This window comes from Anopheles gambiae, chromosome 3, assembly GCF_943734735.2.
Source record: "Anopheles gambiae chromosome 3, idAnoGambNW_F1_1, whole genome shotgun sequence".
NCBI classification, from domain to species: domain Eukaryota; kingdom Metazoa; phylum Arthropoda; class Insecta; order Diptera; family Culicidae; genus Anopheles; species Anopheles gambiae.
The window spans coordinates 1,866,088-1,886,857 of NC_064602.1; the positions used below are offsets into that span (position 1 = coordinate 1,866,088).

At 47.6% G+C, this 20,770-nt stretch overlaps 2 protein-coding genes across 8 annotated transcripts in view; one reads left to right on the top strand and one right to left on the bottom strand.

Annotated features, from left to right (window-relative positions):
* LOC133393276 (rab3 GTPase-activating protein catalytic subunit) overlaps positions 1 to 20,770 on the top strand; it is a 113,656-nt gene that overhangs the window by 17,542 nt on the left and 75,344 nt on the right. The gene's annotated exons all lie outside the window — the stretch shown is intronic.
* Positions 1 to 20,770, bottom strand: part of LOC1278113 (leucine-rich repeat and fibronectin type-III domain-containing protein 3) — a 104,066-nt gene that overhangs the window by 15,879 nt on the left and 67,417 nt on the right. For 6 of the 7 annotated variants that reach the window (XM_061657469.1, XM_061657468.1, XM_061657472.1 and 3 more), the window contains one exon: positions 17,012 to 17,085. The gene's annotated coding sequence lies outside the window, so the exon portion shown is untranslated. The remainder of the gene's footprint in view (positions 1 to 17,011; positions 17,086 to 20,770) is intronic. The other variant, XM_061657467.1, reaches the window with a different exon arrangement.

Here is a 20,770-nt window from a genome sequence, read left to right on the forward strand (position 1 = left end):
AGGCTGCTTATGGTTGGGCTGGATGGAATTGGAGGGATGCTGTGAATAAATTCTCAGGCTATTTTTACACCGCTACCTTGCCGGAGACATTTTGGGACGCTGAAGCATAACTGCTAGAATTGGCCAATTAAACAGAGTAGTCAGCGGAAGCCCAAAATGTTTTCACATAAATGTGGGTTATTATACGCTGCCTTACATGCATAAGTATTGAATAACGAAAACATACCGCGTCCATTTCGTCGAAGAATCTCACTGCCATGCTTTCGCTTTTCTAACTTCCATCTAGAGCCGTTCCTATCGATTGATTCTAACTTTAACGAGACGAAGCGTTTGCGAGTTTGGAGCGAGTTTGCCCGAATTGAATCATGTTCGTACGTGAGCCGATTTTCGGAGTGTAAATTGTGCTTCCAACTGGGTCCACCGGGTTGCATTGGGTGGCGAGTGAAAAAATAACGTTTGGAACAGTTTTGCCATCGCTTTTGAGGGACGAAACAAAAAAAAAAGACAGTAAACTAAGGCAAAAGGAAAATGGGAAAAGTGGAGTTTTCTCTGCTCTTGAACCGGTGAAGATTGCTGATGGGAATTGAGTTATACGTTTTGGAGGGTGATTTAACAATGCTCGGAAGCGATCGTTTGGGGAAAATCGGGTGTCGAGTTTGGTACAAATGATAATAAAACGCCATCTCCAGGCGTTCATTCTTGCAGCGTCGCTAGCTTCGGCCAGTTAAATCAGGGTGAGGTTAAGTTGTTTATTTGTCCTTGCACCGTACCGCACCGTGTCTGTTGGCAAAGACAACCGGTTTGTTGAAAAAAGCACAGTAACTTTTTGTTCTAGTGCTCTTTCACCATTTTCGAGGAGCTAGGGGGTTTGAGGCAAGGCTTGGAATTGTGGTGTAGAATGCACACATGCACACTGGCTTTGATCGGTTGTGGTTCAATCTGCTACGGTTCTATATTTATCTCGTGCATTTTTATGCGGTTCTCCATTCTCCATATGCTGCAACGAGAGAGGGTGGTGTGTGCGAGAGCGCGCGTTCGATTGCACTCGTTTAGCCCTTTCACTTTGGGGATCAAAAAGGAAATGATATAAACGGTTGGGTTGTGTTGGAATTTGCGGTGGCACGGTGTTTAGTAACAGTATTATTCAATAACGTTTCATTGAAAGGGAACAAAAACATGTAGGCCCGTTGGAGAAGCCTTTAAAGCGCCATAATAAAATGTAGAATTAATTGCATAATTTGTGGCTGATACGTCTCTTTCATAAACTCCTGTTGGAATTGTTTCCTTTTACCGTCATCCGACATCTCCAAGACTGCGTCCTTCTTCGTTAAACGCAAGACAAATGCATCCATAAACATGCAGCATCGTAAAAGTGCATTGATGCGGCATTCCCCGTTGGCTGGTGAGCAGAATACCACTGCCAATGTACGTAATAACGTTTTCATTACCCATCCTGATGTGTGTTTGACAAGTCAATTTTTACCGATCACTCAAAAGCTCACATTACGTGCCAGCGGAGCGAGAATGGCATAGGTGTTCTGCTACATTTGCTTCAGAGCTACTTGCTGCTGCTGCTGGCTGCTACTGCACTTCATAAAATGTTACCGAATCCAGTCGGTCGGTATCTTTGGGGTGATAAATCATTTTGACACTCTCTCGCTCGCAACGAAACCGAAGTTGAAGTAGAATCCCTCAACCGGGGAAGCCAACCAGAGACGGCCAATATGTCCTTCAGGTGTGGTGGAGGATGCGAAGATGTACGGTGTCGGTTTCCGTTCTTCCCGTAGCCCAAGGGCCCAAGAAACGCATCGGAATCGGCGAAAGAAACATGCCAAAGTGACAATTGTTCACGAGACGAATGAAACATTTTTGCAGTAAGTGGCAGTCAGAATGGAGTGGTGGAGGATCGTGTATGGGGAAGGCAAACTAAGACGAGAATTGAGTGTGTTTGTATGCCCGGGTCCATCCGCTTAGGGCGGTGACTGTGCTGTTCTGTGCATCCCGGGCCCGGGTCTTGACTTGGAGCAATCGATCTTCACTCGTTTGAATTCTGTGCACCTTCATGCAGTGCGGGATATTTCTTTTTTCTTGACGCGCTCTCTCTCTCTCTCCTTCGCTCTCTCTGCTTCACTTTGCAAGATTCAAGGGCGTTCTCGGGGAGTTTGTCTTCGTCATTGGAAAACCATTGCAAAACATCAGGAAACCAATTACAGCAATCGTAGCTTGCGGCGGAACCCCGTTGAAGGATTGCAGTTTCTTTTGCGCCTCGCCGCCACACCAACGCCTCGGCCGAAGGAAGGATATTAAACGCTAACCGAATAAATCATTCCGGTAACATCTTTCTTGCCACGGTGGATTTTTTCCTCTTCTTATCCCGCCTCATCCGGTGCTCCGATGGTGGGTCGTCGATCCCCCCTGCCCTTTTATCCTGGAGTGTGTATGCAAAGCAACATGAGCATAGCACAGAATGTCGTCTGCAAAACGGAAATCATTCGAACGTTGCTAGATGAAACGAAACAGTTTTTTTTTCGCTCAACCAATCGATCTTTGTACAGTCGTTCGTCCTGCAACGCACCTCCGATTGGAATCGATGAAGAAGGAATCGATGACAGGTGAACCTGCAACAGCAAGCAGTGTTGATCGTGCACAAAAAAGAAGTAAATCTCCGCTGCTTTGTTTGTTGAAGCAGCGATTTAAACAAGCTGTAATTGGAATTTGATTACAGCGAGCCCGGGCTGGGATGAATGCACTTGCTGATTGGAAACGCAAGCCCTCTCTTTGCCGGTAAGTAGCGAACCAAAGTGGTGAATTACTGATCTGTACATCAATGGCAACAATTGCTCGGTGCTTGTGTAATTGCTGTGCAGCGAGGCGAAGTCGTCGATAAGAGAAGCAGAGTAATCAAACTCCAGAAATCAGGAAGACGGTATCGGTAATCGTTGGGAAAATTGGAGCGAGAGCAGTGATTGATTGAAGCTAGTCAATCCTAATTGCAGACAATAATAAGGTTGTTCTTGTGTATGATGGCTAACAGGTAACTGCTATTGGCGATACTTGACAGAGACACAAAAACCAAAATCTTTCTACGCCTCAAACTGCTTTGTATCGCATAAGTAGCTACTCCACCCGCTATTGATTATGCAACAAACGCCAGATACCTTTTCCACCCCTTCAATTGAACATCACTTTAGTTAAGGTCGGACCCAACGCAAAATATAAACACCCAAGACCCAACAATGCAACCAGCAGCCAGTGTTTACACTCGACCGGCGCCATAAACAACGTAAACCCCCGGCTTGCCCGAACGGTTAGCAATTTTCCACCTGAGCAGTCCTGAGTCCGCAGGTGAAAAGATTTAGGAACCAAGTCCGAAAGTGCTACGAAAGTTCTACGGCCCCCCGGTGAAAAGAGAGTTAAAACCGGGCACGATGCATTGAGGAACCATGACCCGGGTTAATGTTTCATTCTTTATGCACCGTCGTCCCACCCGGCTGGCAGTGGAACCAGTTCTGCTGGGTGCATTCCATTGAATACTCGCGAACGGTGGCCTTTCCATTGTCTGTTTGTGGCGCTAGAGGCTGGCTGGCCTCGTATCTTGGGCATGGTGAGATGACTTATTTTTATACGCTGCAATTGCTTTTAACCATCGAAGTTACATGAGGCTGTGTGTGTGTGTGTGTGCTCTGGGAAAGGGTGTGTCCGGCGTTTTTGTTTGCCTTTTTGGTGGACTTCGTGCGCTTTGGATCTTGAAAGTGGATGTGTTTATTGGACTCTGTTGAACTCTTGGTTCTTCTTTAGTTCGTAGGCGCCTTTAATGCAGTGTGCATCGAGCAATGCTTCTCTGCTGGACTCTCGAATGATACGGGAGTTTACATGGAATGCACTTGTTTGGGTGGTGTGAAAGGAAGAATTTTCGAGGAAGCACATTCGCTATGCACATTCTGTTTGATGTTGGCTGCTTTCTGTGTGCATGCAGTTTCGCAAAGCTACGATGTGGTCGGTACCTAAATCAAGGCTTTTGATTGCAATTTCACTCCACTAGAGTTTCCATTACTGGAGTCCATACCGGTCTGTTTACTGACTGTGTGTATGGAGAAGCCCTCAATAGAAACACGGCCATAAAACGGCCGAAAACAACACAGGAAACAGCTCGATATCAGCGCTGGAGCTGCGAAAGGTAGGCCCCATAATGTGGGTGATTAGATTTCCGGCTGCATATGGTCGAGCAATTGGGCATCGTTTCCTCTTTTTTTTCTGCACTCTCGCAATGGGATGTTCAAAGTAGCATATTGAGCCTCGCGATCGTATAGGTCTCGTGAGTGTACTTCGCCATTTTTTCCCAAGGCTGGGGTCAATAAAGAGGAATAGAAAAAAAAAATACACAGAGCGTCCAAATTGCACTCACCCCCGCTCACAGGTGATGAAGACGACGATAACGTGCGGAAATGTGGCTTAACGAAGAGGGATCTCGCAAAAGGTGCCTCTCGTCGGTGAAGAATTTGTGGAATTGGCAAAAAGCTTTCAGACAAGTTCTCTGTTAGCATCTCGAAGTTGGCTAGCTTGCGTGGATTTTGCCGTTGTTTTTTGTCGTGTGTGTCCGTGTGTTGTCTACATTCGCTCGCTCACAGTACATCCTTTACTTGGCCCCGGGATGCCATTTCTGGTCGAAAGTTTTCCCCCCCTACTGCCGTGTCCCTTTGAGTTCTACGTTCGTCTCTGGAGCGGACAGTAGTGGCAGCAGTACCGGTAAAGCACATTTATTCTTGCCCATTTGGTGGAAGATTTGTAGAAATTGTGTGCCCTGGACGGGCACGGGTATAAAGTAGTTTATTAAATGCCGCCGCGCACAAGCGAACCCAGCAGGCAAGCAGCCATCTTTTCCCATCACAGGCTCCGTCCGGAGGGGAGGAAAAAAATTGTATCGAAGAACAAGTATAATTCTAGAATGTCGTTATTTCGTAATAGCCATAAATATATCGGTTCCCGATGGCAAACGAATTGGCGCTGTTACGGGCGGTTACGGTCGATATAGGATTGGCGGCAAAAGTTTCCCGCCAACTTCTTCGGTTGGGCTATTTTGTCTTATTTGGTGTGCATTTTTTGTATTATAAGAGACTCTGGGGGAATGGGTTCTGTCCTAGGTGGCCATAAAATAACGACCCTTGGTAATTCCTGTAGCTTTCCGTCTGCTCACGGGTTACCAAGGTTTCAGTCCGGCTAGACGATTGATGGAGTCAGTGAGAGAGGAACTGCTCAAACCTGTCGGACTACGGAAGAGTTAGGAGACGAAGTTTGTTCAAAGTGGATGTAAATTATTGTAAGCTTTATAATTGCAAAAGTCGGATCTGTCTGGTGAGTGTCTTTGCATTGGAGTAGGTGCAATTTGCTGCTGGATGTGTGAGGCAAAATGGGACGTAATGATGTGCTCCATTACTTGTCCATTCATGTGTAACAAGCTCTTAATGGGCATGTTCGAGGATCCTTTGGGAAAAGGCAACAGCAAGCAATTGCATCAGAGTGCCGCTCTAGTTGAATTCCCCATGTGTGCATGTATTCTTGAAAATGGAGCTTTCGATTGGCGAAGAGGCTTCCTGTATTGCCAGGTTTAATTCACAGCATGTATACCTCCAGGGCCAAAGCTCCTGCAGGATTGTCCTGGAAAAATGGGTTTATTTAATAATTAATCACAGCCCCAAAGTGCACACACACACACGGAGTCTGTTCTGCTTCCATTGGAGGCCTTTATGCTGCTAGTGTTTGACAGCGCCCTGCAGAGACCGACCGACCGAGCGAGTGAAAGCATAAAACAAAGCGCTTGTCCGGGAAAAAAGACCCATCGAATTATGATAAATCTCCTTCCGGAAGCTTTTGTGGGTTCGGGTCGGATGTTTTATGACTCTCGAATGCGCAATTACTCCGTCAGTGCCCGTACTCACGGCCAACCCCCACAGTGTACACACGGGAGACGCTATTGTTTCACGAAAAGCTTGGAGCCTGGTTGAGCATATCAGGCAGAGCCGGGGACGGTGCAACTACATCGATGCAGAATTAATATCCCGTTTAGCATAATACTCAGCAATGTATTGAAATTCTATCCGCAAACGCTTGGTTCGCCATTGCTCCGAGCAGAAATGTGCCGCCTTTGTCTCTTTCTTTCCTGTTCCCGGTGCCAACGGCAGGAGTGAAATTTTATTTCCCCATTTTTCCTTTTGCTTTCCCGTAGCATTTTCCAAGGTACACCAACAAGTGACTAAATTTCGTATATATTTTCTGTGTTTCTTTCTGTTCCCATTTTCAGGTAAGTGCAGTTGTCGTCCCAGCCTCGTTTAGGGTATGCTTTCCAGCTTCCAGCTTTTTCGATGCATTGCTTATGAGGTTCCGCTTTTCCCTTGCGGAAGCAGTCGTCACGTTGGAAGGCCCGGAATGAATAAAGTAGGTGGATGATATTTCGGCACCGAACCACTCGGTGGGTGTCGTCGTCAAGCGGCGTCCCATACGAGGAAGTGCACACGGGAGACACTTGGTTGCATTACTTATTCATTGCACAAAGAAGGAAGAGAACTGCTGCAGGGTACACCTGAGGGAGGGTGTCCCTTGAAAAGGGGAAAAAAACACAATCTACACAATAGCAAGAACGAAACACCGCGCCCACAGTGGATAAAATCATTGGATCGATCAGTAGTGACGACGACGCCAACTTAAAGTACTGTAATGTACGCGCGCTCTACGTGCAAAACACGGGAGCCGCCTGCACCTTTAGATCGTTCGGATTTAAATCGACGACCGGGTGACACGTTCTGTCCCGAGCAATCCATCAATCATGACCACATCCCTCAATCACAGTGCCTCAACCAAAAAGCAATTATTAATCACTTTCGCCAACAATCGGTTGACATGTGTGTGCATCGAAATGTCAACCTTTGTCTGGCGGATGTTAATCAACGGCGCGTGTGTGTGTGTGTTGTATGTGTGCAACGAGGTCGGATTGATGGTATCCGATGCTGCCAAGATTGCGCACCTGCAGCCTGCATCGGGCCGTAGCTGCACCGGCGCTTCATGGAAACACGTACGAAATTCCTAGAGCACACACACCGGCTGGCAGCGATGCCGATGTGCCCGTTTGATGCCCGTCGCGGAGGCTTATACAGCGTTGAGGTTTTTGATCTCGTACGTGTGTTGTGTGACTGTGTTTTCAGCCCTGTCATGTTGGGTGAATGGAGAGGGTTTTTTTTTCGTGTGTGTGTATGTGTCCCGTCTCCTTAGCTCCGTGGCTTCTGTCTACTGGTGGGTTTTTATTCTTGCAACTGCAACATGTCCTTGTCAAGTGATGGGCTGCAGACACGCCGTCAGTCGGGGGCCTTTTTTCGGGACCCTCCTTATGATAAAGGTGATGACAGCTGGTGCTGAAGGAAAGTGAAGAAAGTGAATAAAATTGTCATGGCCACGTGATGCGCTTCCGTGGTGTGGAGCATTCTTTTTCGCAGAGAGAACATCATGTACGACTTGTGTCATGCATCAGCAATGCATAAAGCAATTCAAATGCTTGTCGCGCTTTAAAGCAAACCAACCCGGAGTACGTGTATGCTTAAAGAAAATCAGCTTTAGAAACGCTCATCGCACTGAACGCGACTCTAATAGCTTTGTTTGTGCCTTCAGCTCACTGTCGACCCATAGATCTATCGGTTCAGCATAACGGTTCTGCTGGTACCGAAGGATGCGCACAGAATAATGCAACTGTTTCGCATCGGATGCATCGTCGCAGCGAGCGAAACGGGTGCGATTAGCCCTTTCGCTTCGCTGGCACATAACCTCCTCTATCATCCCATTATGCCCGGGATTGCGTAAACGGTGCATAAAAGGACGATGCTGTTGTTTACCCGCTCGCCTTGCTCGACTCGCCTGGCGCCATTAATATTTCGCTCGTGTAATGCAAGCGTAATGCCGCGTAACGGGTGCCGGGAGTGTCCGTTGCGACACCAGTATGTCGCTTCACGCCGGTGTTATGTAAGAACAAAGAATAAAGCTCCTGTTAAAATGGCAAGAACAGAACGGTGCCAAAAGGGATGTATCGGAATCGGGAAGATGGATTCTGCCCGCGGAGCGGGGAAGCACAAAAGCCACGGACGGATGAGGATAGGACGGAAGTAGTGTGGCATTCGCTTCCGATCGGAAATTGCTTCCAGCATTATCAGAGCATGATTCTAGCATTTGTGCGGCAGCGAATCAACGGCATCATCGTCATTCGAGTTCGATGGCTTTCCGTTGGCGAAATGATGGAGAAAAAAAGTAAAAAATGGCATCGTATATGTGTCGTACGAGTGGGTTTTAAATGTTTCCCCCTCACTGTGCACACATTTTGTCATAGTTTATGACGATTCCCTCTCAGTGGAAAGGAAAACGTCGCGACAGTACCCAGGGAATTGTGACGTTAAAGCTGCCTGATGCGCTGTCAAGCTTCAATGTTTCGTTATCATCGACCTTTTCTGTGAAGTGGCCTGGAAAAAAGGCGACTGTAGGCGAAGGAAAGGCCATTCATCTTTCACTGAAGGTGTCGTTGGTGTCCGCCCAAGGCTCATCGCATCAAGGGGAATTAGAGGTGAAATGTCGAGTCGCATCTAATACACTCGGAATGCAACGTGCTGGAAGCGATCCCAGTTCTGAGATCAATATTTGGTACAAAATTACCCTCCCCATTGCGGGATGGGCAAAAGGAATGTTGGACACATTTGATGGACGGTTTTGTCCTCCTTTCGTCTGTTTGCCAAACCATAATGCATTTCAGTGAAAAGAGTTATCCGTTTACTCCCGGCTCCATGTTCGATCGTCCAAACACGGTCCAAACGCTGACCAGCACGGGCACGACGCTATAAAAGGAAATTTTTCATCTCTACTCTACAAAGAACCCTCGACGTATGCCGTAATTGAGCACATCAATTGAATTATGTGGGTTGAGGCAGAGTGGAATGCAGAGAAGAGAAACAGCGCTGCAACAAAATAAGATTATTTTTCCTACATATGCTCATTTTTCCAACTGAATTACACACACACACACACACTCGCTGCATGCATTCTTCTTCATTCCTGAGCCACTTTTGCTCAGGACACATACCGGGCAGACACGGAGACACTGATTAGATGCTTCTTTCGCGCTTGGACGAGATTCATGAATTTCATGACGGTCATCACCGGGGGTCGGTCGGTGGACATGCATAGCACGGTTCTCGCAGAAACGGGCAGTGCCATTTTTCTTGCCCTCGCTTTCAGCCCGCGGGGACATACAATCGGGTCGAGGGCGTGCCCCGGGTTTCGCCGCAGGCCAGTGTGGTATGCACTTGAAAATTGCAGCAGCATGCTTTCAAGCGGCGATGCAAAATCTCGCAAGACTGAGTGGTCCCGTGTTTTGTTCGTCCTTGGTTTTGAGTACGCGGACAAAGGCATGGGGAAATTCAAGCATTCACATACGCGACCGGGGACGTAGAAAGCGCTGCGAGTGAGTCAGCGGTGGTGGGAAAGCTATCTAAATCGGAAAATATGTTTATCGTTATGGACCGCTATTAGCGTTGTTGTGCTTTTTTGTGTGTGTTTCGTTGTGCTGTTCCATCGGTGCCATCGTATCCATATCGAGAATCCCCTATTGCGGTTCGTTTGCTTGAGGCCAGCTTCTTGAACCGTTTTGCTCGCTAGCGGGCGGTGTGCCTGGTGGCATCCTGTGGTTGTTTCGAGTAAGCGCAAGTCTTGCCGTAAGTTCTTCCATCGTACCGATGGCCCGTTAGTGAGCAAATGGGAAGAAATTGTTCCAACGGAGCATCATCAACCACGTCAAGCATGCGATGGACAGCACCGTCGGTGAGCGCAATAACGAAAAAAGGACATCGCGACAGAATGGAAAATGAACCGCACACACTTCCTGCACGTCTTGCTGCGCTGCTTGTGGTGTGCTTCCTACGGTGTGCAAAAGAACGTGGCACTCTTTTAATTAGAGCGTGCGGCAGCGGCGACGGCGGCGGAGGTCATGCAATCACCGGGCCGAATGGCATCCCGCCGATCGGACCGGCGGGCAGGTTATTGCGAGGTTAGTTATTATTTACGACATTATCATTACGGTTATTATCTTGGGCGCGATCGTGCCGTAATCGGTATGGTTCTTAATTCGCTGTCAGTTCATACTTCCTGGCAGCTTTGTTTTTCGCTCGCTCGTGTCCTGGGAGTTGAACGATTCTTTGGATGCTTCAAGGGACGATTGAGAAGTACTGCTCTTCTCTTCCAGCTTGCAGAGAGCTTTAGACACTTGATAAGGAGCAGTTGTAACAATCCTTTTGCCGTCTTAACACTTTCCCGCTAGGGCAAAATAAAGTTTTCTGATAAATGACTGATAAGACGGACGGTGAGTTGGTGTGGTGCCTCTTTGGCCTCTCAGGCGCAAGGATAAATCATCTCTAAGTAGTTTCTTGTGGCATTTTTTAATGATAAGTCTGGAGCCGATTTCGGCCTTGTCCTTGTTCTTATTCTCCCACTGTTTGTTCAAAGTTCTCAGAGCAGGAATACTTCAGTAGACGACTCCTCGGAAAGAGTAAATGACGTTCTGTAGAATATCCAAACAGCTCACCCGCTGGTTCAGTAGTTGGACAATAAAGTTGTCAAAATAAAACTGCCAGCCTGACAGCAGCAGGACAAAAAACGGTCAGTACACTTTATAATGCGATGAAAACGCAAGAGTGCAATTGAAAAAGCACACGACCTGCAGCTCTTTCCATAAATCACGCGAAGTCCGACAGCGACAATCTTTGACCATTTTTACCCTCTGTTTGCTGGGAGTGTACTGTTACTCAAGCACAAGAAGAGTCACTTGTACCGAGGACTGGAGTGGAGTTGAAACGGAATAAATAAAGCAACTGGGATTGGGAGGAGGAACTCCTCCGGACAAACAGTAGATTTTATGTTTTCTGTTTTTTTTTTTGCGTCAGACAAACATAAGCCCAGTAGCCGAATGCAAGAGCAAGACCTCTATCTCCTTCTCTCTATCTGGAGCCACTCGTGCCAAATCATCGCCGGTGAAAGCGGAACCGGCGTGGCCAACCCATCGGGATGGGTTGAAAACGTGGTGCAAGCGAAGTGCTTAACCGGGAAAATAGTACACATACACTCACACATACATCAAAATACGACCCCTTGGTGTGGGACGGCGTACGTGAAATGTGCGGACCGCGTTTCGTTAATTTATAGGTCAAGTCTGGCGTGGCTTCCCAGCGTCTTCCAGCTGGAGAGTAGTCCGCACCTGCACGGGAAGCACCTCCCCGGAAAGAAAAATAGCATACGCGTGCGTGTGGGGCTGGTGTCTGCAGGTTGTTCGTGCGAAGGTGACCAACCATACCGTGTGTGTGTGTGTGTGTGTGTGTGTGTGTGTGTGTGTGTGTGTGTGTGTGTGTGTGTGTGTGTGTGTGTGTGTGTGTGTGTGTGTGTGTGTGTGTGTGTGTGTGTGTGGCTATTGTGCATTATAAATTCCCACCTTCCCATTTATCAGCCTGTGCGCTCGCAGATCGACACATTCGTGAACGTTAGCTCTTAATTAGAGCTCACTTCCTCGGAAGTCATTACGGGCGTAGTGTAGGGCAGGGGGAGAGCATCCAAACTGGCGAGGGATAGAGTGGCAGCAAGTCATAGACATAAATTAAGCTTCAAAAATAGTTTTCGCGTGGCCTGGAGGAGAGCGCGTGCCATGGAACGGGGCGTGGTGGTCGTCGTTACCGTTCGGCTGGTAATTAGATTGAACTCCGGGATCTGTGCTCCGGCAGAGTGTCTGGTGAGCTCACGGGTTGTGCGAAATTCCAACGGCGCCTAACACGCTGGCACGTTCGTGTCACAATGCAGAAGACTTGCGTTATCTGGAACACGGCCTGGGTGGGTTCGTTTCTTTCTTCTTCCATCCCATCTACACCTGGGGAGTCTGGGAGGTCCCGTTTTTTGGGGGAAACTGCTGTGGGTCGGAGCACATTCAATTAAGAAGCCAAGGTGCTAAAGGTACGTACGGAAGGCTCTCGAATCGGGCCGGGCGCAATTTATCGTACCACCGGGCGGTTAAACGCTTCATCAGGTGGTGGGGGACTGTTGCATGTGTACAGACCGCCGGGAAGGTTCATTATGATTATGTCGTACGAACGAGGCAGGCTGCGTAGGAAAAACGCCGCGACTGTTATTACAACCAAATGAGGCGATAATATGATTTTTATTACACCCGGCTCTGCTCGAGTGTGTATGTGTGTGTGGGGAAGCGGTGTGTCGTTAGCGTCGATTTTGGTTTTTAATTTGAACGAACGAGCCCGAACACGAGCGCGGTAATAGGACAGGCTTCATTCCAGCCCTTCGGTTCCAGGATTTATTATGGCATGTCATTAATAACCGGGATAACGTGTAGCGAACCGCCCGGACATTGTTGTTCTATCGGCGAACGAACGAGGAAATGTGTGGTTTTATTCACTTTATTTTGTGGTCGTGGGGCTGTTGTTTTTCCGCCACTTTTCGTCGATGTAAAAACATGTTTTTCCTGCTCACATTTCGCCGCCAAAATGGAGAGGAGAGGGATGGGGACCGATGGGGACCCATGAAATATGGGTGACAGTCTTTTTATTTGTTTGTTTGGGTGCGTTTTGTGCGGTCTGGGAGTTCATCTTAGCCCGTGTGCGGATCGAAACCGAAAAGACATAATAAAACGAGCGAAACATAATTCAACACTCTACTCACCGAACTATGGTAGGAGAGGTTATGGAGCAGGAAGGGCAAGGCTCGTTCTATTTATTATAGAGCTCCAAAAATATCGTTTATCTTGGCGTTTTGCGATAATAGTCGTCCAGGTTGCAAAATAGAAAGGAAATATCGTGTCACGTGGGAATTCGGGTACGATCTCAAGGTTTTTTGTTTCCTTCGCAATCAGCTGACTTTTTGGTAGCAAGAATGCATTGAAAGGCTTTCAATCCATAAAACACAGCTTTGTGACTTAAATCGATAATCTCTACAAGGTGATCGGGTTTGTTTTTTCCCTCTTTAAGCTAAGCAAACGTCAGCGCGATCATTTCTCACGCGCTGGCCTCAATTCCGTTTTTGATATCTTTATGGGTTTAATGTTTTACAGTATTTGCTCTCGATGTCGGTCACCGTCTCTCGTCTCCCAGCTAGCCAACGGGTAGCACATTGTTCTCTGTGTACACTTCTTTCACAACAAGAAATAAAAAGGGAGCAGAAGCGTATGTATAAAATATGTTTGAGGCAGTAATTAAATTTTGTCCAACCCAGCAACAACGGGCGGGTTTTGCGACATTTTGTATCAATTTCTGCGCTCGCTTTCCGCTGCACAAAACCATTCTATGCATCGTTCGTTCCAGCAAACGTTCGTTAGCACCATTTCGCCCCGTTGTGTTCGCCGACGTACGATGGCTAACGACACACAGGACATGACTTTGTTAGTGCTGGCGGAAATGAATTTTCCTAAACGTTTTGCGAGCCACCAGCAGTAGCAGCAGCAGCAGCAGCAGAAGCAGCATCGTACTGTTCGTTTATGAACTGTCGTTACTATTTGTCATCGGACTGCATTACCTGCCCGCTGGGTACTGGGTACTGGGGGATTGCCGGTTGGATATGCTGGGGCAACAGTCACACCACCTGGCTACCAGCTCTCGTATGTTTGTGCCTTTTGCCGGTTGTCATTTTTATGAAGCATAAGCATAAAGTAGCACACCGACACCGACCGAGAAAATGTGTGTAGGACGAAATTTCTGTTATGAAATGCGGCAAAAACGACCCACCCGCACAGCGCAGTGTTCCATCCTTTTACGTGTATGACTGTCGATGGAGTAAATGTTATAGCGGTGTGACCCATGCAAATCTAGATCGATCAGCACAAAAGGGGATGCCTTTTAGTGTGCTTTTTTGTCATTTCCATTTGAGTGACTCTTAAACATTCTAGCAAAAGTGTTTTTCTTGGAATCGTTATACTTTTACTGGTTTGTTTGAGGTCCAAAGGTCCAAAAGGTTCTGATCATACTGACCTAGTTTTACGAGTGGTTACTATGCAATGTAATTCATATTTTCAATTCTTAATACGTCACTAACTGCTCCCTTTAGCCAAAACTTAAAGCGAATGGCATCGCGTAAGAGCTTTCGAATGTCCTAGTTAGCGTCTTCCGATTGGAGTATCTTCCATTTCCGTTGAATCACAGCGTAATTGCGCACCGCAACACCCGTCCGGGCTCTGATGCGTGTGTACCCTGGCACAAGCCATCATGGCTGCAATCACGTCCCTTCACCGGAACATGTGTTCTGCGCCCTTTTTCGAGCCCAAACCTCACCGCCAAACCTAAACAGCTCGCGTGACGCGCGTGCCGGGTGAAGTTGGTTAATTCATCTTCATCGCTGCTACATGATTTGCATAACACACAGGCAGGAGGAACACATCCACATCGCCACCGTACGCCGACAAGCATTAATCCATCATCGTTGTTTGGATGCTGTGTGGCAGCCTCGCCAGGCAGTTCCGCCCACCATCCACCCCAAGCCCTCCCAAGAGTTGTACGAAAATGCGAAAATGTAAGTAGTTCTGTGGCAGCAGCCGCCGCCACACAGATCATGATGGTTGATCTTGTCGTTGATGTGGTTATTAGCCAATCTGCACCATGCTCCATGTTCTGCGTGCTGCGGTGCTGTACCGATGAGGTGGAAATGTTAATTTATGACCCAATCCACCACGTCGTCGTGCGTCGTCGCTCATTTCCGGCCATCGAGTTCCGATCCGTGGGCACACCGTTTTCGATAGTGATGAATCGTGCGGCGATGCGGCACGCTCGCCAAAATCTCGATGTAAAGTGGGGGAAAAGGTGATGTCGTCATCAAGCCCCACTGATGGATGTTGATGGCGTTGGTGCGATGCACTAGGGGCACAGTTTTTTGCTGTCGTTTCGCCTCATGTCCTAAAAAGCCGCCTGCGTGGCGTCTCCTACGGGAAGGTAATGACCTCCGGTATGCCCGTGGTTGGAAATATAGGGCCAAGGTTGGCTACGCAAAACAGGGCTCGGCTGCTGCACGCCTTTCCTTTTCAGTAGTTTTGCATAATAGAGTGCTTCTTCAAACCAAAACGCCCAATGGTTGGCGTTCCCTTGAAATCCCACTCGAAAAACTGGGGGGGAATGTCATTAGTGCGAAGTTCTGGTGGCATCGATCGATCGTGTCGAACCGCGCTCGTCTAGCGGCTGCATGTAGGTGACAACGGCTCTCCATCAAACCCGCTCGATCTGGGCGAGCTGATGGGACGGAGAAGGTGATGGAAAATTATGCAAATCGAGAGGATCTATCCCATCAGTCGCGCAATCCCTTTATATTGTGTACTACGACCGGTATTGGTGTCGTTAGCAGATTTGTCAACATTTGCGTTCCGAAGCATCGGAGGTTTAGTACCCACACACACACACACGCACGCATACGAAGTGGATAATTAATGAGTAGTTAAAGGCACGGTTCGTAGGATGCAGTTCCGATGGTCGCGATGCTTCATTAAGGAAGCTCTAGCTTTAAGTGCGGCGCATCCACACATGGACGCAGCTGTAGAGGGCGTACACACAGCAGGACTGAAGCACTAGCAGCCAAGGTGCAGCATGTTCATAAATACTCTGGTGTCTCATTCCATAAGTTCGCTCGTGCGCGCTTGAAGCTGTATAGATCTTGTTTTATGCACTCCAGTTTCCAGCATGTGTGTGTGAGTGCAAAGTACGTTTTTACGTCGAACAGAGCGTTCGAACCAGTACTAAACGACCATCGGGAAGACCGACAACAGCAACAGCGGCAATAAACATCGAACACTTGCTGGCAGTTTTAAAACAGCAAACAGCCCTCCTCTCCTAAAGTAAGCGCCCGGGCCCGGTGGGGCATCTTCCCGCTCTTTTTGCTTGAGGTTTTGTGCTGTGTTGTGTGGTGCAAATTTTTAACAGACAACACATTGCACATCGTGCTCCGAGCAGCCCCGAATGTGTGGCAAAACATAAAAGTGCGATCGAGAGCTCCACAACTAGCTTTAATCGTCCGTTTCACAACATTCTAGGATGGGAAACGTACATGAAGCATTTAAGCTGTTTTTTTTAATGTGCGACCGCCTTGACGCTTGGGAGAGCAAGCAAAAAAATATAAAGGATACACACAAAAGAAAGGAAAGCGTGATATAGGAGCTTTAAAATCGTTCCTGCAGTAACCTCTCGGGAGCAATCGTTTCCGTTCCGAGGTCGAAAACGAAGCAATTTCGCTTTATTTATCACGGTGCAGTGTGTGCGGAATCTTGCCACGTGCTTTTTTCTGTTGGTTCTGTTAGCTCCTTTCTTCCTTCAGTTGCTGTTGATGTCGCCAGTCAGGGAACGCTTTGGTTTGTTTGGCTTAATGTCAACGGGTTTTGCGCCATTGCGCAAGGATGCCTCGTTGTTGTTGTTGCTCATTTTTTTGTGGGTTTGTTTTGCTCCCTCCTAAAGATGGTAAATAATTTGACTCTACCGTAGTCTGTAACACCGTGCGGCGAGAGCTGTATAGCATATATGGCTCAATAATCGCGCCTTACGCCATTACCGGAAGATCCGGCTCGAAGGACCAAGTTTACGATAGCGAGGAGTTTTATTAACCGCATTTGATTTATGCTCGTGATCGGATATTTAGAAACTTTATGACAACCGTTACTTCGGTGCATACGACAGAATGCAGCTCGGAAGACACGCAGAAGGGACGAAGAAGCTGGGCAGAGGATTTCGCGTAAGGATTTCACCGAACACAACCTAATGGCGTTACGAACCGCTGCGCTTCTCGTTTATAGCTTCTCAGCATTCCCGGTTCTTTGGGCCATTTCCAATGTTTTCCCAGTGTGTGTGTGTGTGTGTCGGTATCATGCGCAAAATACTACTACTGCTACTGCTAGTAGAGCGTTAAGTGGCAACCACTTAGCGGCTGCAGGGTGTAAATCGCTTGCGAAATATGATTTTCTGATACTTACGGGGCAGTGTGCTTTTCGCTTCGGCGCCGGTTCCGCTCAATCTCCTTGAAGATCGTTGCGGGTTGCGGGATGCTCTGCAACGATAACGATAAAAGATGATACGGTATTATGAATCGAGAACAAAAAGGGGCTTATACGTGAGCGAGAGAGAAGGATAATAGAAGGACAAGCCAATTGAATTGACTGTGATTTGATTTCGGACGTGCTGGATGGAGAATAGAATCTTCTTAATGGCGAGGAAAATTAGACACGTTCGGAGTCAACAGGATAGAAGTGATTCGATTTGGGATGCTTTTAGGATGTTTTGAAAGTGTTTATTAGATTAGAATTGAGCTCCAAAGATGGAGGCGGCGATATCACGTTTCGTTCATCATTCAAATGAGCTTTTTGTGCCGCTTTGTGTTGTGAAGTAATAAATAATTAGCCATTTCCAGTCTCACAATACCAATTTCACTCAAAGAACAGCTGTCCACTATCAGCTAGGATTTAGCATATCATGCAAAAGCGCACCAGATCGAGGTTGTGCATTTAATTGAATAATTTTTGGTGGCAGCAAGCTTCGGAAACCGCCTCGGTCTCGGGTTTGATTTTTCACCACATGTGCATGTGTGCCTGTGTGCGATAGCGATAGGCAATTTGGCAAGTGTTTTATTGAAATATGGTCGCTGCTGCGGTCGGGCCCCGGTCATTATGCGTGATTATGCTTTTCCGCAACGGGTGGCACGCTACCGGGAAACCTATTACCATTAGTGTTGGCACGCTGCGGTTGTTTAATTTGTGATTGTCAAAAATGGGGAGGCAGGGCCCAATTTTTCGCTCCCGCGTATACGCCACGATGTGTGTGCACTACACGCGGCACCATATTGCTGCGGATGCAAAAGAGTGGCCGGTCCAGGGCGGGGAGGTCTGCGGACGCGGTTTCAGGTGACGTTAACGGTAATGGTGTAGGAAGCATCGTGTTGTGCATCGTGTCGGGGAAATTAGTTCATGATAAAACCGTTTAAACAGCCGTAAATATTAATGAAACATCACAACGATTCACAGCTGCTGTACAGCGGTACATCAATAATAGCCATGATACATGCATGCCAGTGGTATGGGGAAATTCGGGAAAAAGTGTACTGTTCCTATCTCTTTCCTGAATTGTTGCTAATTGCCTAGCACATTTGTAGTGAATTTGATCGTTGAATGTTGATCTTTTTTTTAAGTTGAAGCTTAAGGTATCGTAGTTCGCAAATGCAAATGCAAAAATCAGGCTTTTCCTACAGATTGCGAAGCTTTTCCGTCAATTGGAAACATTTACCGTCCTTTTAATTAATATTTTCACATGCCTGCATGCTTCCATTCTGTGCCCATAATCCAATTTACAGTGCTTTGCATTAAAAATAATTAAAACAATTTCATTAAGAAATTAATATTCCCTGCCTGTCCGATCCATTTTCCCTCACTTTTTATTTGCAATGACACGAACCAATCAGTCTCGCTTCGGACCTGTTAAACGACCGTCGGGCCGATGATCGTGACCGTTTATATGGCAGGGATTTTCGATAAGCGTGAAAGCGTGTTTTTATTGCCTCGGACTGGTCATCCGATCCGACGTTCATTGGATTTAAAACCGAGCTCGAAAGAAAGCTTCTGGCATGGGAGAGACGGAGGCAAGAACAAAAGATGCCAATTTGAATGGTTTAATAAAAAGGGGTAATGGTGTTTTTTTCTTCCGCTGTTGTTCTGTGCTTATCCCACATTAACTGGAAAGCGTAACTATCGAATGCGGAAGGGAGGCGACAGTTTTGTGTTGAACGGGTTCAATTTCACAGTAGGATGATGTGGATGATGCTCGCACTGCTCGCTTTGGGATGGATGTGGCACAGTGTGAGATCGAAAAATGGTCATCCCATTTCGGAAGGGAGCCGACGACGGCCGAAGGGATGGAAAAACAAATTTAATTTGCTACCGAAAGCACAGCACAGCCACCGTTCCCTCCGGGGAGGGGCTTATGCAGAAAGTGCGTATATGTTCCGCCTGACTTTTCCGCCGCTTTCCCCGGGGTCCCTGGTCGTCTGCATTCAATAATGTTTTTAACCACCTCATTTTGGGATACAGTTTTTCTTTCCCATCGGCTTACTGAACGCAGCAGCAGGAACAACGGGGGGAACAACAACAGCCGGTATGGGAAGAAAATCGTTTTGGGGTAAGCTGCGAAAAGCTCCCTTCATCATTATTGCCAACTTTCCGGCGCCATTTATATTCCGATCTGATCGGTAACCGGCCGAAACTGGGTAAAACTGGGGGATGATGAAGTGATGCTGCTGCCGCCAGGGCGGAGAGTGGACAAGTGGCGTGTCTGCGGTAATCGATTACGGCCGGTATAATGGGATTATGTTAAGGAAACGGGCGTGGAAGGGCGAGAATGCGGAAGACAGTCCATTGTGTCCCGATTGATCCCGAGGGGGCGAGACGCGAGCCCGATGCTCCAGCATAAAAGGCCGAACCACACGCGAATGATACGGTTCGGGGCGCGTTTGAGCGTGAATCGTTTGATCGAAATCGAACGTAAATATACCTCAAGCAATTGGTGCTCGGCTTGTCGCTTCCAATGTGTGTGTGTGGGTGCGTGTTTGTGTGTTTGCTCGAATCGGGCTGGAAAATGCTCTCGGCAGTGGGTGGTGGTAATGGGTCTGTGCGTTGTCTGTTTTTCTTCCTCGACCGTAAAAGGACAATGACGGAGCGCGTCAGTACGTGTAAATAAATATTTATTTAATGGCCAAACACACACACTGATAGGGATTGGGTTGGGGTGGTAGGTGGTGTTGGTTGAGCTGACACACCTCCTCCATTCATTGCGGAAAAGCAACTCCCCTTTTTCCGCCGGCGGGTGCGGTAGAGTTTATTACTGGTTGGGGAATTATGCGCAATCGATCATGTTGAAAATTTCAAGAATCGAAACGCACCAGAAACGGAACGATGGTGGCTGGTACGGGGAGAAGCATGCTGCAGCAAGGCGACAGTAAATCCTTTCATGGCATTTTTGTGTTGTGTGTGTGTGTGGAGAGGGAAAAAAGCGCTGGAGCAATTTTCCTACAATACCTACCGCTTTTCTCTGCTCCAGCGCATAAAAGAGAAGGGCGAGAAGAACAGAGAGGCGAAGAGAAAACAGCGCAGGAATGAATCAGGATCATGTCTGCGAGCCTGCTGCATTTTATTGCACAAACAATGGACGAGCTGTGAACGGAAAATATTAAGCCTTCACTGATCCGGATGTTAGGCCGCTTTTCAACGCTTCTTCTCGCTTCGTTCGCGTCGTGCTTTTCTCTTTCCCGCTTCGTCACGGTGTGCGCCGTGCGAAAGTATCAACATTTGACGGATGAATAGGTTTTAATTTCGTTAAAGCGCATAAAATGGACAACAAAACATGATAGGCGCACAGGTGGGCCCGTTGCCCGACCTGGTCGTCCGTAAAATGGAGACGCGCGCGCTGTGCGGTACGGTTGGTACGGGTTTTTATTGCCCGGCTACGTGCAATGGCCGTCGTTCCGGGTGACACGGATTGTTGGTCGTCGGAGTGGTCGGAGTGTTTTTAAGGACTCATTTTTAATCACGATAGGCATGGGACATGGATCCTCTTTTTATTGGTTTACCAGTTGTTGAAAGGTGTGATGATGGCCCATCGGTGATCAGTGAGCTTATCCAAGGATGAACAACGGTTGATACTTTTAAAAGCATCGGCTCAAGATACTGTGAAGGATCGAGCAAAGTGTT